The following is a 6,000-nucleotide window of genomic DNA, read 5'->3' on the forward strand; positions in this document are numbered from 1 at the left end:
TATATAAAAGTTTAACTCAAAGTCCCTGAACGATGTTTTTATCTTTGTTAATCTTCCACTTTATAGAATAAAAAAGATGGAACTTAGTGCTATATGAATAAATTAATGACTGAAGTTTCACGCTTGATTATGCATGGCGGGTTTAGTGGTACCCTGTTTCAGGAGTGGGGTGGGGGGGGGGGGGCAAAACCTTCACATTTTACTCATGACAAACTTTCAACAAAATGTAGCATATAGTTGTGAATGATTGAATTTTCATATTTTCTGTGGCGGATGAGGGATGCTCAAGTACGAGAGGGGTGAGAAAGTTTCACATTTTCAGCATCTTCTTGAAAAATACAACAGGTTTTTTTTTTTTTTTTTTTTTTTTTTTGGGGGGGGGGGGGGGGGGGTTGTTCTTTACCAAACGCGACAGGTATAGCATCTATACGGCAATAATTAAAATCCCATTTGTTCGAAGGGGGCCCAATATCCAGGGGGAGGGGTGGGGGTGGGGATGGTGCAAAACCCCACATTATTGGATTGATAAAAAAAAAAGAACCAGAAGTGATAGGACAAGAATTAAAAGTCATAAAGCTATGTTAAAATTCCGCCCCTCCCCCACCCCCTCCTCTTTGGGCATCCCCTCATCCGCCATATTATTATGCTTTATATCACTCAGAACTACATTATAATGTATTTAATAATGTAGCACTGTGTTATCTCTATCACTATAAACAGGATCCTTCCCCCCCCCCCCCCCACTCACGTCCTTCCCTCCCCCCGATTTGGTGCCCTCACAATGGGATTCTATTACCCTACGGATGCTACCTACCTGCTACGTTTGGTGAAAATCGGTCATAGAGTTTAGAAGAAGAAGAAGGTGAGAGTGTGAACATTCCTCCTCCTCCGCACCCCCCCCCCCACATCCACTCTCCGCCATAAAAAAACTTGAAACTATACATCCCAAATCTACTGACTAATAAAGCAAGCTAAGCTCTTTCACTTTGTTAGAAAACTGAAAATATGTTATATTCTCTTTCTATTTATAGGTAGTACAAAAGGGTGGAAAAGGTGAAAACCAATAGGCAGGCGAAAATAATAAGTAGCGACAGTTTACGAATACAGAACATTGAGTACATTTTGATTTTGTAATAAAAGGAAACGAATAAACGATGGGGGAGTGCTCGTAAAATACGATACCTGTGGATCGGCAGCACACGTGTGGTAATGACAGGTTACAGTGAGATTGTATGTCAAGTGGAGTTTGGTTCAATCGGAGGATAGTGATAATTATGGCGGTCATTGTCTGTTCGTGACTTATGACGTTGGTATACTACATGGAACGCTGTGGTAACGTGTATAGGGTGTAAAACTAAGGTCCAGTGAAGAATTTGAATGGATTAACAATCAAACTGCATGGTTCGTTGGAGCGAGTGCTTGGACATGGAGTATATACGTGTATACAATACATTACCAATCCAATCCCATATACCGGAGGTAATTATAGTGTTTTACAGTACAGTTGTATTTCTATTTAATATGACAAATGTCGACAATTTTTAAAACGGATGGTTTCGCTCTTTAATGTGCACGCATAGGCCTACTGCCATTCCTACATGTGTCGCAAAATAATAAATAGGCCTACATTATGGATACAAATAATATTGACTTTTTAATGCATTACAAGTTGTAAACCATTGGATTAACAACATGGTTAGTGGAAATATCACAATGTTTACAAACAGAGAGAGAGAGAGAGAGAGAGAGAGAGAGAAAGAGACATGCACACACTAGTATTTTATGAATTTACACAGACGTCTCCTACAACTACACAGTACTTATTTACTGAAATATACACATTCGTATAGTTACATGCACACATACATTATCATAAAATGTACATATTCATACACGCATGCACGTATCATTCTTCCGTGTTTAGTCTCACAATTTCTAAGTGTGTGGACAGAAAACATGCGGCTTACGACTTAGAAAAGGGATCGATTCATTAAATTAAAGATCTGTTTTTGTATAATTTAGGCCAATTTATGTATAAGTATTGCAACAATTTGCTTCCATCTATTTTTGATTCTATATTCCTAAAAAACCAATCATTTCATGAATATCCCACTAGGCGTTCAAATGAATTTCATTTACCCCTTGTACGCACGATCCTTGCTAAAAATACACTTATTTATATAGGCCCAAACTATTGGAATTCCTTGAATCATGAAATAAAAAACGCCCTATCCATATATTCTTTTAAGAGGAGACTGAAGTCCTTTATATTGCAGTCGTATGACCCTACAGAATGAACTAGCCATTTGGCCTTCTTTCTCACATACTGACATACTCACTTTTTCTCCTCTTTGAAGAGTTAATTTTAATATTTTGAATGTCTGCTGTCATCTACGTTATCGCCAAAAGAGTCAAAGACTTGAATTTCTGTCTTATTCTTATTCATGCGTCCCTTCATTTCCTTGCTTTTCTCTTCTCAGGCGTTACAATATCACTTTTTTTTTTATCTACAACTATCATCTGTTTCTCTTGACATGCTTCTGTCGAAGATCGCTGTCTCTATTTTGTCTTATATTTGTTAGTCTTGTCCATTCCGTTTTGTCCCGTACAGCCTTTTCTTCATAAGTAGTTTTGTTGTCTAGTTTTGCTTCATGTTTATTCGCGTCTGTTAGTCTTGTCCACCCCGTTTTGTCCCGTACAGCCTTTCTTCCAGCAGTTGTTTTGTTGTCTAGTCTTGTCCTATGTTGTTCACGTCTACATGAGTAAGTGTACTTATTTGTGAATCTAACTCTCAGTGGGCTTCCAGACTTCTTCCTCTTCTTTTTTCTTTCTTTTTTCCTTTTGTATTTATGATGCTTCAACTGATCTTCCCATTGATGTTATTATTACAGAGGGGCCCACATTCTACAAGCTCTGTCTTTTTAGTGGGTCTCTCCATTTTTTCGCATTTTAAGCAAAGTTATACATGTACTTCATTTCGATCACTTCTGCTTCTTTTTTACTACAATGTATAATTACGATAAGGTTCTCAATTGTTGTACATTCTTTTGATACATAATGTTTTGTTTACCTTATTCTTTGTTGTCAAAAGAAGTGTGACTTAGGCCTATATGTTTTGTCGAAAAAATGAAATAAACTTTGAATTGAATTGAATTGAATTCATACGATTGAGACTTATATGAATATCATCATCCACAATAAGTATAATACCCGTCTATGACAATCCTACAGTTAAACAAGAATTTGCGTTCATAGTGATTTTGTACTTTATTATATACAGGTATATATCTAGGAGAGGAGGGTTACATCTCGGCCTTACTTATAAACATGAATGCCATCGGGTACCAGTGTTTCACTATGAGAATCCAGCTGGGAGTGACTTAATTGGTTTCATTTGTTTATTTCCTGGTCACCTTAATGTCAGTAACGAGAACGTCATCACGTACTAAAATGTTTCAAGTTGTTATGGGGACTCATTTTGATACGCTTGTCCGTGGTTGCATTAAAGAGATGATCGTAGTTTTGTTTGAGTATGATGATAACATTCAGATTTATATTTTATTTTTGTGAGATAATTTGAAACCACTCATGAAATATTAAAGACCATACGAATTTAACAGGAATTAAATGTTTATTTCATGAAAATTGAAATGGCTTTTGAAAATCGTAATGCCTGGGATATCAAAAAACAACGTAAAACAATGGTCGTACACGACCAACCTTTTATTAGATTTTCACCCTCAAATAAACTTTGAATTCCTCTTGAAATAATGTATATACGCTTTCATATTTCATAAGAGGTTTCACTTTAATGAAAGAAAGATATTATTCAGAGGAGTGAAGCCTCAGGTTTGAGTTTCTTCAGTTTGTCTCCCTCTACAAATGAAAATTTCTTAAGATCAGCAGTTGCGATTTTAACACATTTTCATTTGTAGAGGGAGACAAACTGAAGAAACTCAAACCTAAGGATTCACATTATCTCACAAAAAGTAGGAAACCTGACGCCCAATCTCAACCAAAACTATAGTTATCATCCCTTTAAGAATATCAGAATGGGGGGGGGGGGGGTGTTTCATAAAGCTGTTTTTAAAGTTACGAACGACTTAAGAACGACTGGTGATCAGCTCTTGTGCTGAATTATGGAAAATCTGATAAGTACAGCACATCGGATACACACCTCCCTGATGTAAGGTATGGGCAGACAGCCTTGACACGAGCCCGTCGAAGTCTTACGGAGAACCAAACCCAAAGAGCAATGTGGATTGAGTGAAAGCAGCAGCAGAACACATCAGTGAAAGATTGAGGAAAATCGAACAAGCGATGCAAAAGTTATGAATTTTTAAAGTTTGGTGTTGGAACCACTGGATGAGGAGACTACTAGAGGTTATGACGTATGTGTGGACAACAATATAAAGAAAATATAAAGAAAATTCCACAAAAACTTACTTTTGTAGCATCATGAAAGAGAACTTGACAAACCGCTTTCAGAAAACAGGGGGAATAATTGCTACTGTTAACAGATTATGTCAGCATCAAGTTGATGGAATGTGTAATTTTCATTAAGAATGAATTTTTGTGGAATTCCCTTTATATTTTCTTTATATTGTTATCCACACATACGTCATAATCTCAGTAGTCTCCTCATCCAGGGGTTCAAACACCAAAACTTACAAAGAAATTCATAACTTTTGCATCGATTGTCCGATTTTCCTCAAGCTTTCACCGATGTGTTCTACTAATGTTGCTGCTTTCACTCAATCCACATTTCTCTTAGGGTTTGGGATTCCTTTAGGCAATCCGTATGGAAAACCCCGGCTTGCATTAAACATTATCCACCCTGGTCATAAAGAACTTCAATCCTCGACCCTACTGGAAGGATACTTGGCGTCAAAGTTCCATTTTAGCAACGGGTTAAGGTCTGCCAACAAGTGCATTGAAACTGCCATCACTATTCACAACCTAGCTGCATGTATACAGAATCACTGGAACTCTTGGATTGTGGTTCCAAGGGGTTAATGCTTGATTTTGAAACTATGTTGTGGGCACTTGATTTGGAATAAAGGGTTTGGTCTCCACGCCCTAGTCTATTTCACATCACCCAACATAATGTGTGGTTGTGCTGGCTTGGAGGCTGTCCTCTCTAGATTTTAGAGAAAGCGGCTGGCAAGAAAAGACTAGGCTTCTCGGGGATCATTCATGCAGACAGGATGCAGCTATGCTACATCTTCTTTTCACCTAACAAATCACCCATCTTCATTAACATCATGATATTGTAGAATATATATTGAAGAATACGTGAATGTATTTGGTGGGGTAGGTAGGACCCCTATGAAAAGAAAAAAACAATAGATAGATAGATAGGTATATATATATAGAATATATATGTATGTTGATTATATATATCACAATTCACGAAATGTGCCCTGTTGTCAATAGCAAAAGTTAATATGAAGAATAATTTTTTTTTTTGAGGGGGGGGGGATGGGAAACTTGGGGGGATTTTTTTTTTCTATCCTTTGTCAAGTGATAATTTGTGTGTCGTTCAAATAAACTGTTGGTTTCGATAGCATGATACATTTCGTGAGTTCTGTGTTTTATGTCATTTTACCAACACGTGGACTACGTGAATTACTTAACACACACACACACGCGCACACACACACACACACACACACACACGCATATATATATATATATATATATATATGTATATGAATTGAAACAAGGAAGGAAAAACTGACCAGAAACAATTGTAATAATAAATAGTTTTCGCTATTTATTATTACAATTGTTTCTGGTCAGTTTTTCCTTCCTTGTTTCAAAATATATTACAAAAAGCTGCATCGCTTCAGCGATCTCTCACATTTATTCCAAAGTTGATTTACATCATTTGGGTTTATGTCAGGTTAATGTGTGTGTGTGTGGCACACATACACACACTATAGCTTCTGACCACACCAGCAAAGAGAGTTAAGGGTTTGGGACGAACACCGATCTAGG

Source organism: Diadema antillarum, unplaced genomic scaffold (assembly GCF_040938485.1).
Source record: "Diadema antillarum isolate AM-2024a unplaced genomic scaffold, OU_Dant_1.0 scf00000002, whole genome shotgun sequence".
Taxonomy (NCBI): Eukaryota; Metazoa; Echinodermata; class Echinoidea; order Diadematoida; family Diadematidae; genus Diadema; species Diadema antillarum.